The sequence below is a fragment of the Furipterus horrens genome, unplaced genomic scaffold (genome assembly GCF_987537825.1).
Source record: "Furipterus horrens unplaced genomic scaffold, mFurHor1.1.pri manual_scaffold_1, whole genome shotgun sequence".
Lineage (NCBI taxonomy): Eukaryota > Metazoa > Chordata > Mammalia > Chiroptera > Furipteridae > Furipterus > Furipterus horrens.
The window spans coordinates 144,009,487-144,020,158 of record NW_028327171.1 but is presented as its reverse complement, the minus strand read 5'-3'; the positions used below and the strand labels follow the sequence as shown (position 1 = coordinate 144,020,158).

The window sequence follows — 10,672 nt, the reverse complement described above, 5'->3', positions numbered from 1 at the left end:
AAGCAGTTACTATAATTATCTCCAATTAATAGCCTAATGAAAAGACTTACTATGATCACCCACCTAGGAATTGACAGAGACAATGCATGAATCAGAGTTGTTGGTCTCCAGAAACACATACCTGCATAGGAGGGAAGTGTAATCTATACTGGCAGGATATTTGATTAGTTAAAAGAAAAGAAAGAAAGAAAAGATGAAGGCATCCAAACTTTCTTATTGTTTACAGGAATCCTTGTTCCATAACTACAGCTAAATTTGTACTTATTTAAATAAATATTTATTGATCACCTACTATACCCCAGAAACTACTATTCTTGGTATTATGGTAAGCAGTGAAAAAAGCTGACAGTTGCAAATAAGCTGCTTGTATCCTAATGGGAGGAAAAGATGATAAACAAAAATATAGGTGTTATGTATGGTGGAAGAAAGCACTGTTAAAAATTAAAGCAAAATAAAGGTAAAAAGTGCAAATGTGCTGAGGGATAACATTCTTCCTATTTGTCTTCTTTAAGTGATGTTTGAATAGAGACCAAAATGGAGTGAAGGAGTAAACCATGGAAATATTTAGGGAGAGAATATCTGGGTGGAATAAGTAGTAGATGCAAAGACCCTGCTGTGGAAATATGCTAGGCTTGGTGTTTGTAAGGATAATGAAGTAGGGCTTTCAGACTGGATTAAAATAAACAAGGGGGATTAGCCAAAGGAGAAATATACCTAACCCATGGATACAGGCAACAGTGTGCTGATGGCCAGAGGGAAGGGGAAACAAGGGCTGAGATAAGGAGGGAAGGGGGGTGGAATAGGGACATCTGCAATGCTCTCAACAATACAAATAAAGATAAGTAAATAATAAGTAAAATGAAAAGAGAAGAGGTCAGGGAAGAAGAAGAGGGGACAGAGGTCATATAGAGTCTTGCAAATCATAGCAAGCTCTTCAGAATTTACTTAGAGACAAGAAGCCACAAAAAGCATTTGAACATATTGAGTTACCTTGCTGCTTTGTGAGGAAATGACTCAAGGGAGGCAAAAATCTATAAGAAGCTAGTTGTGATAATCCAAATGAAAGATGCAGGTGATTTAGAATTAAATAGTGGTAAAGGTGGTAAGTATTTATACACACACACACACACTTATATATTTACATGTATGTGTGTATATACACATATGTATATATGTACATTCACATGGAGATGGTAAATGTATATACACATATATATGCATATGTACATTTATATGTGTACACATTGGCACACAAACTTTTATTGAAATGTAATATGCATAAATAAAGGCCCACACATCATAGGTGTACACCTGGATGAATTTCTTACTGGGCACACTAGTGTAACCAGCTCTCACATCAAGAAACTGAACACTAGAACTTTAGAAGCCCCTCATGATACATTCTGGTCATTACCCCTGCCACCCTGGGTGAGGATAAGCACAATTCTTCTAAAACAGAGGTTGGAAAACTCTAAGATATCAGACAGTACATATTTTAGGTTTTAAGGGCCACATGTAGTTTCTGTCACATACTATTTTTTCAACTACTTTGATAGTTTTGCAGTGTGTATAATTCTGTGTTGGAAATAGTAATACCATTATAATTTTGAGGGCCTTGATCTTTAACTTCTGCCTTCCAGAGGAATATACAATGTTGAGTTAACAAATTTTCATTTCTAACTTGTAAGTGCTTACATGTGGCAGATTTTGATCCAGAGAATTTGGCTTTTTTCCAAAACAAAACATTTTTTATTCTACCTCTCATCCCTGATTTATAATGTGATTCTGTGACTCAGTTTTGTCTTCATTGACTTGTTCTATCAAATAAAATAATGAGTGATCAAATGCTTTAAAATCCAAATGTTATTCAAATATTGCTGTTATTTTAGGGGACTGAAGAAGTAGTTTCACTAAGTTTAGATTGCTCAGATTCCACAGTGCTCACTCTGAGAATCATACTATAATGCCCTGCCAGAAGCCATCCAATCACAGAACAGCCTTTTTCTAATCCAGAATTATACATTCCTCAGCATTATTATTTTTTTAAAAGGAGATCCTGGCCATCAAGACAGTTTTAAATATTTAGAGGTACTGCCTAGAGATGTTGCAGCACTCCTCACTGGGAATTGAGTGACCACACCTATACAGTACATTGCTGTTCTATTTTTTTGCCTGTCAGGTAATCTGAGTTCCATGAATTTATGAGGCCCAAAACATTTTTTCGGGGGTTCCCAAGACCACCCTCATGTTCAGTAATTTGTTAGAAGAGTTCATGGAACTAAAAAAAAAAAATATCTGTTATAATCCTGATTATGATTTACTACAGTGAAAGGATATAGATGAAAATAAGCCAAAGTGAAAGGCACATAGGTCAGAGATCAGAAAGACTAGATGGAAACTTCTAGTTGGCCTTTCCTAGTGGAGACTCACAGATATCACCTAATTTTTCCAGCAACAACACATAATAGGTATTGTCAACCAAGAATATCTCACCCATGATTTGGTGTCCAGGATTTTATTTGGGGTTGGTTATGTAGGCAGAGAGTGTCCATGGAGTGCCCTAAAGTTGAACTTAGTCTCTAGACACTCCAAAGGACAAACCAATGCATGTAACCCAAGGCCCCACCATAAGTTGGGTTGTTAACATAAACTATCTGGCATTTCCAAAGACCTTGGATAGATGAAGACATTCATTTGAGGCAGGATATTCAAAAGGCTTTGAGGTTATTTCCCAGGAATCAGACAAGAACCAAACTTTTCTTTGGAATGTGCAGGGTTTGAACATCCCACAGCTGATGAGCCAAACTGTCCCTGCATAAACATATTTACTCACTCAAATCTAGGAATCTGAATCTCACACGAAGTCTCTGGAAATCATAGATTTCCCAAGCAGGAGAGCTCAAATTTGAAACTATAATTTTATCTCACATATGAAAGAGCTATTTTCCTCTCTTTGTTTGAAATTGACATATCTTCTCTCTACCTGTACCAGGTTATAGCACATTTTATGCTTTGAAATGTTTTGTTATTGCCACACTCAACATTTGAAGACTCTAGAAAGCTATATTAGTCATATTTTCCTAGGCAACATACAACCACAAAATCTTTGTAGCAAACATCACTAAGCATGTATTTCTCATTCATGCACCTGTGAATTGGCTATACTTGTTCTGCATCTGTGAACACACAGAACAGGGCTGCTCCACTCCAAGTATCTCATTTAGAGTGCCTAACTAGCGGGGAATAAGATACTTCGAGGTTGTTTTTCTCATGGCTATGATAGAAGCAAAAGAGGGCATGTATAAGTGTGTAATCATATTTTAGGCCTCTACTCATGCCACATTTATTAACCATTTGCCAAAGCAAGTCACATGGTTAATGCCATAGTCCAGGGATAAGGGTATGTGTGTCATTTACCATGAGGCCATGATAAAGGAATTGATCACTAATAATACCACAGGAAAGATAATTGAGACCATTATTTAATTTACCACAGAAATCATGGTATAATATATTTAGAATGGCTTTTAAAGCCTGGCTTGGTGATTTACTTGTTCATAGATCTGGGTGTAGTTACTAAAAATACTTGTTAATTGGTTTAATCTATAAAAGGGAAATCAAAATAATTACTTAAAATTTTGCTGTGAGGGTTAAAGATAACACGTGAAGTGCCAAGCACAGTGGTATGATAATAAGTGTACAACAAATAATATAACTTTTATTATAATATTGATAAAGTTATACTTTCCTCCTTAGAGACAATAATAAGGATAATAATAGCTTCTTTTTATTGAGTGTTTATTGCACATATGGTATTATCCTAAATGATTAACAGATGGGTTCTTTTTCTCACCATTTTCTGGGTGAAGAAGAGAAGCTGAGAAAAGTTTAGAAACATTCTCAAAGTTAGGTCTCATTGTGTCTCAAATCACCTCAGAACCAAGTGGTTTAAAACACAGTTGTTTATTTAAATCATAATTTTGTGGGTCAACAATTAGGGATGGGCTCAGCTAATGTTTGTTTTTCTGGACTCATCCCGGTTGAGGCCTGTATCTGTAGTCAGCTACCTGGTTGGCTAGAGCTACTTAGTCTAGAATGGTCTCAGCTGTGATGGTTCTTTGTTATTCTTTGTGATCTCTCATCCTCAAGCATGGCAGCCTGGGCTGGATATGGTTCCAAAAGAACAAGTGGAACACTAAACTTGCTTGAGGTCTAGGCTTCTAACTATTGCATCAACGCTTTTAATTTATTTTATTGACCAAAGCAAGTCACAAGGCTGTCCTAGTCTCAAGACATTAGGAAATAGGATCCATCTCTTAAGGACATAGGTACAAGGAAAACTAATTTTGGAATCTATAATAGTCTTATTTTTCCCCTACCTTTCTCCCCATGAAAAATATATTCTTTCTTATCTGAGTATCTCTAAAATTCATGCCATAGAACTATGGCATTAGGCTTGATTTCTAAAATATAATTTTCTATGTCAAGTACAGAAACATCATATGTGGATTTACTTGGTCCACAGACTCATGAAATGGAACATTATCTGTCCTACAAACACCCAACATATACTGTTGATATAGGATAAGATAACTTAAATAAATACTACTATCCTAAGAGAAAAAAATGAGGGGTACATAGCAGTCACTGGCCTGTAGCAATTTTAAAATCCAGGATGGAAAATGTTGTTAGGCTTCCTTACCTTGGAGTAATAAATATTCTTTGGATAAGGTGAGACCATGCTTGCTGGAAGTGGTTTTCCAGTTTGTTCATTTTAGTTGTTGGCTTTACATGATTGGATCCTGGCTCTGCCCTCTAGGACATGTTCCTTTTCAATTTTCTTCTTTAGACCTTTAAAAATGTTCTCAGTCAGCTTCCTGATCATAGGAAGTTCGGAGCCCAGTGGTCTTTTTGAAATTTGAGTAAAATCATTCCTTTTATTCCAGGTTGATATCACTTTTACATAGGCTGTTCCCTCCAAATTATTGCAGACTTATTCTGAACTTGATTAGCACCCACTCCTTTTGTTTAAAATCTGTATCCATGATTTTCTTAAAGACATCCCTCTATGGACAGACTTATTTACTGTCACTTTGGGATGTGGCTTCTTAAGAATCCAGGGAGCAATATTTTCTGTTCAGAGAATCTATCTTACCACATACTTATTCTTTCAGATTGCTTAAAATAAGGTTGTAAGCCACACTGTTGAATGGATCTTTTTCCTCAGGCCTCAACTTATTTTGAGAATTTTCACTGGCTGGGAATACTGAAAATAAGAGACAATTTTACTTCACATCTCAGAGAATCCTGTCCCCTCTTTTTTCACATCAAATTTCTCCTCGCAAACTGACTATTTCTTTAGCCCATTTTTTCTTCCTGTACCTGTATGCAGCTAGAACCAATAAGCTAACTTTCAACATTCTATGGAAGTCTTTCACCAAAATCAAAAGTTAATCATATATTTTTTATGTTTTTTAAGTTCCTGTAGGCAACACTTTTGCCAATTATTTTATTCTAAAAAAACACAGATCACCATTTTTTAAATCTTCAATAACAGTTTATTTTTTCCCAGCATTTGCTAAGAATTTGTTTGCCATTTTTCCTGCCTCTACTCAGTGCTCACTGCCAATGGCACTTATTTTAGATTTTTGTCATGGCAGCACCTCAATTCTAGTAACCAATTATTTCTGCATCAGTTAGCTTTTGCTGTGCTAAAAATATTACAAAATTTTATGACATAAAGCATTAACCACTTATATATTTTTTAGCTCATAATCTATGCTGGTTATTAAATAATGGGTTCAGTTGAGCTTGAGTCTGCAGGTCAGCTGGATCTGGTTAGTACAGAATGGATTCAGCTGGGGTTGCTCATCTTAGTTTCATGTGTGCTCTAATCATGCAGTAGAAAATAGCATGGGCTTGTTCTCCTGAAGACTTCTTGGGGTTCTAAGGGGATGGAGAGAGGCAAGCAAAGACTTTGAGTCCTCAGATTGGAACTAAGACACCATCACTCCTGCAGCATTCTGTTAACCAAACAAATTACAGACCAGTCTAAATTTAGGAGAAGGGATTCTATATCTTGATATGAGAAGTTGCAAAGTCACACAGTAAAGAACATAAATAGAGTAAAGAAGAATTACAACTCTTTTTGTAGTATACCATACTACACTATATTTCTCAGTGAATTTTGTCACAACTACTCTTTCTCTTAAGAAACACGATAAAATATAACTACAATTCCTTCCTAAAAGAATGGCTGTGGACTCAACAAAAGTATTCTGCTTCCTTAGGGAATGTATCCTGATTTTCTAACCACACAACTCACCCCTTTATGTATGGGCATCCTGTTTGATTCTTTCAATAGTTTGTTTCAATAGGCAGAACCCAGTTTGACTCTTGCCAATTTGCCTTCCTCTATCTCTGCACAACCTTTCCTGGTTGGAACCATACTTGTGGACATGTCTTTGAAGTGGTTTCTGTTGCTTCACACACCCTGTATTCATTATTAGCCCAGTTTTCCTGTCATTGGAAAGATATCCACCTACCAAACTCTGCAAGTCCCATCTCAGTGGTGAACATGGTCTAAAATTCCATCTTCTCATGCACTTCTTTCAATGAATCAGTCAGTGTGACTTTTCTCATGAGTTACAAGTTATCTAAACAATGTTTAAAATATGTTATTTTCTTAATTTAATTGTTATATTTTATTGGTGTAAACAAGCCCAACTTTGACTATTGAGGTTTCTGAATTTAGTCAAGGAGATTATCCTACATTAAATTTTCTCCATTAACATTTTTTGATTATAGGGTACATGGGTAAGGCTGAATCAATATGAGGTTCCAGGGCTTCTATAAAGTAGAAATTGCCTTTATTTTATATAATAGAAATTAATAACTAATTCATCTACTATATACCAATTAATTAACAACTGATTTGTTAGTAATTGACCTAACTTCTCATTAATTATCTCAACACTCTACAGAAGAGTCATATTAATTTCTTAAATCCATTTTGCTATTTATATATATAAATACATATGTGTATATATATGTGTGTGTTTGTGTGTGTATATATATATATATATATATATATATATATAGAGAGAGAGAGAGAGAGAGAGAGAGAGAGAGAGAGAGAGTTTTCAGAGGTATCCAGCCATGTAATATGAAAAATAGAGACATTTACTGAAGAAGATACAAGATATAAGAACATTGCACATAGGACAATGATGCCTCAGTCCCCATCAGAGTAGCAAAGTAGGCACCTTGGGACCTCACACAGTTCTAATCACCATCAGCTGGCCTGTCATATTTTCCTGAATCTCAACTGCCTGAAAGCTCTTCCCTTTCTCAGGTGATTTTAGTTTGGGGAAAAGTCAGAAGTCACAGGGCAACAAATCGGGGCTGTAGAGGCTGAGTTACCTTGGTGATTTGATATTCCACAAAAAAATCTGCACAAGACATGATGCATGAGTAGGTACATGTTATGATGAAGCTGACAATCACCAGTTGCCCATAGCTGCAGCCTTCTGAATCATCCAAATAGTTTCTGCGGAGGAATGTTCAAATTTTGTGCAAAATTTGATGTGGATTTGTTGCTCTACTAACTCAGTCATTTTGAATGTGATGGCCACATAATACATGATACACATGCTCACTGAATGGCATCTACCACACCACTGATTAGTACAGTCAAGTCATCAAGGTCACACATGCACATTCCAGTCCTCTCTCTTTGACTACAAGGTTACATCAGTACTGTGCAAACCATTCTCATTATATTAACAATGGCTGGACTTTCTCCAGACAGACCTCACATAATATTGGCCAAAGGGAGTGGAGTGGAACGTGTATGTATTATATATATATTTACATTTTATAAACATAATATATAATATATATCATATATTATACACTGGTAGATATACTGGTAAAACTTGAGGACTCTATTTTTCCTCCTAAAGTGAAAACAAAACTTTTTTACTGAGAAAATTTCATATGAAATAGTTAAGAGCAGGCACTCACCATCTGTTGAATGGTTGATTAATTACCACTCCCTTTAAGTTTTTACAATACTTGACCTTATATTAATGATCACTAGAAACATATCTTTACCTTTTCTATAGTGATAGAAATGATGAAAAGAATGAAACAGGGATATATGATATGTCAATATTACCCAGTTTTTAGCTGTTAGGCTGTCTGCGAGTCCTATTCAACTGAAGCCACTCTAAACAGGGGTGAGCAAAAGTGGTTTAAAGTTGTGAGTACTTGAAACTCAGTTTATTCTTGTATTAGTGTTTATAAATTATTATATTATTTTTCATAGATACAACTGTAAAGCTATTTTTGCCCATCCCTGTATTGTATCATTCAAATAAAAATGGCTTGATCCTTAAGTCACGTGTGGCAGAATCTCCAAAATCTTTCTAATATCTCCCGTGATTTCCAAGGAGCTTCTCTGATAATGTTGAGAAAGATCATAGGATGGAAGTTTTAAAGACAAAAAATTTTTATCAGTGTTTATGAAAAGTAGAAAAGAGAATTGACTTAGAAACCTGAAAGGATTCTCAGGCAGGTGTGAAATTATACCTTCAGGTTGCAGGCCATGAGTTTTAAAGTTGATGAGTTTGTGAGACTGTGTGAGCTTGATAGCATAGAGGTGAAAGTAGCAAACTGATTAATCCAAGTTTGTTTAAATCCAATGGCAAATTTACCAAAACAAATACTGATTTTAAAATAATGGTGGCAAGTTATTGGAATCATTTTTTTCCATATTATTTGGCTTTTAATAAGATTTATGTAAAAAATCATCTGGGATTGCTATTCCAATGCCATTATCAAGGAAGCCTCCAGATGACTTTGACAGCAAGTTACTTGATTCAAGTGATAACACAGAAGTTGAAACCTAGAGACCTGTTTTTAAGCCCAGAAATTGTTTTAAATTAGATGTGAGGCTTTAGTTAATTAATTTACTTATTTGATTTTCAATTTTCAGTCATTAGTAAGTTTATTTTATGTCCTTTCATTTTGTGTTTTAATGGGTAATTCTTCTATAAATGAGATATGGATCTATTATACTTGAGAATGTTCAAAGAACTGAAAACTGAAGATACAGAGTAATACCAAAGGCCACAAATCCATTAGGATGCAGGGTGGGGAATAACATCACATTGTACTTCTCAAGGACCAGTTAAAACCTGATTCAATATCTGTTCAATATTTATTTGTGAATAATTGCTTATTCTCTGATTTTTTCATGAAGTGTAAAATCATTTTGAGATGATTCTGAATTGTTCAAGTTAAAGATGTTTGCAAATTAAAAGCACAAGAATTTTTTATAGTACACACACACACACACACAGTATGGATGATGAAAAGCATTCTTTCTCCATTGTATTAAATAGCTTCACTAAGAATTTCACCCCAATGGAAACAAATATATATATGCAAATTGGCCTTTGTTTACTTTAATTTAAATAGAAAAACTCTAATTTCTGATTGAATTATTGAATTAAAGTATACCATTACATAGCCAAAAAATAATGGAAGTATATTTGAGAATTGGTATTATAAAACCAATATATTATATTTTTATTATAGCCCCTGATGCAATATTTAAAAACAATATTTATTTTGGAGTGGTAGTAAAACAACCTATTACACACTGAGATAAACAGATATTTTCAGGTATAGAAATTGCTAATAACCCACTTCAATGAACTCTACTTAAAAAATCATAACTTAGAAAATGCAAAAGGGAAACAATTACTATAGCACATTTTTAAATGTCAAAGAAATGGTTATTTTTTGGAAGAAAAACTGTATGGGGTAACTATTTGATTTTTTTTTCTAGCAAAAGCTAGATATAATCCTAAAGTTGCATATGATTTACAAATAAAATTTCATTCATATGTGTTCTCTGGCCTTTTATTGGCTTTCAACAAAATATATAAGAATTTGAAACTAAAAATTAAATAAAAGCTCAACCTTAAAATCAAACATACTTCAACATGAACTCCTTGAACCTCATGAACTATTTGTTTGGCTTCATGCATGTTCATGTTAGGCTTCTCTCCTTGATTCTCGAATTTGATTTTTAACAACATTTAAACGTTTTTTTTTTAATTGAAAATATGTTTATTGAAATGATTCCCCACTGGGATCAAGGGTGCTTTTAGTACTATTTCATTCTGATGGAACATCCTTTTGGAAGCCTTGTTTTTCCTCCTGTAGGTTAACAGAGGACAGAAGAGCAGCAAATGCACAAAACCACTGTTTGTGCAGGTAAGAAGATGGCGGTGATTTCACAACATCCTGGTGTAGTTCACATTCGTGAAGTAGAAATCGGGGCTCTGTACCAGGCACTTCTTCTTATGTTTCCTCTTCTCTTCTGGAGGGGAATGAAGGAGATTGCTAGTGAGAAGCATATTCTCAAGGGGAGGTCACCACCATGGGAAAGACCAAAATTTAAACATTTATTTCTCAGTAGGGGATCTGAAGAACTTAAGATGGTGGCATTAGCAGAGATTCTTAGGGTAAGCCTCCCTTCCTAAGTCAGCCCAGACTGAAGTTTAACATTTTCCTATATCAGACCTCAACACAATATTTGGTCAGAATGCTTATTTGTCCAAGAAATAAGTGTTCCCGTTAATCTCTCAGCTTTAATAAA

At 34.8% G+C, this 10,672-nt stretch overlaps 1 pseudogene; it reads right to left on the bottom strand.

Annotated features, from left to right (window-relative positions):
- Positions 1–10,183: 10,183 nt before the first annotated feature.
- Positions 10,184–10,430, bottom strand: LOC150022001 (small ribosomal subunit protein eS27 pseudogene; annotated as a pseudogene).
- Between the last annotated feature and the right edge of the window lie 242 nt (positions 10,431–10,672).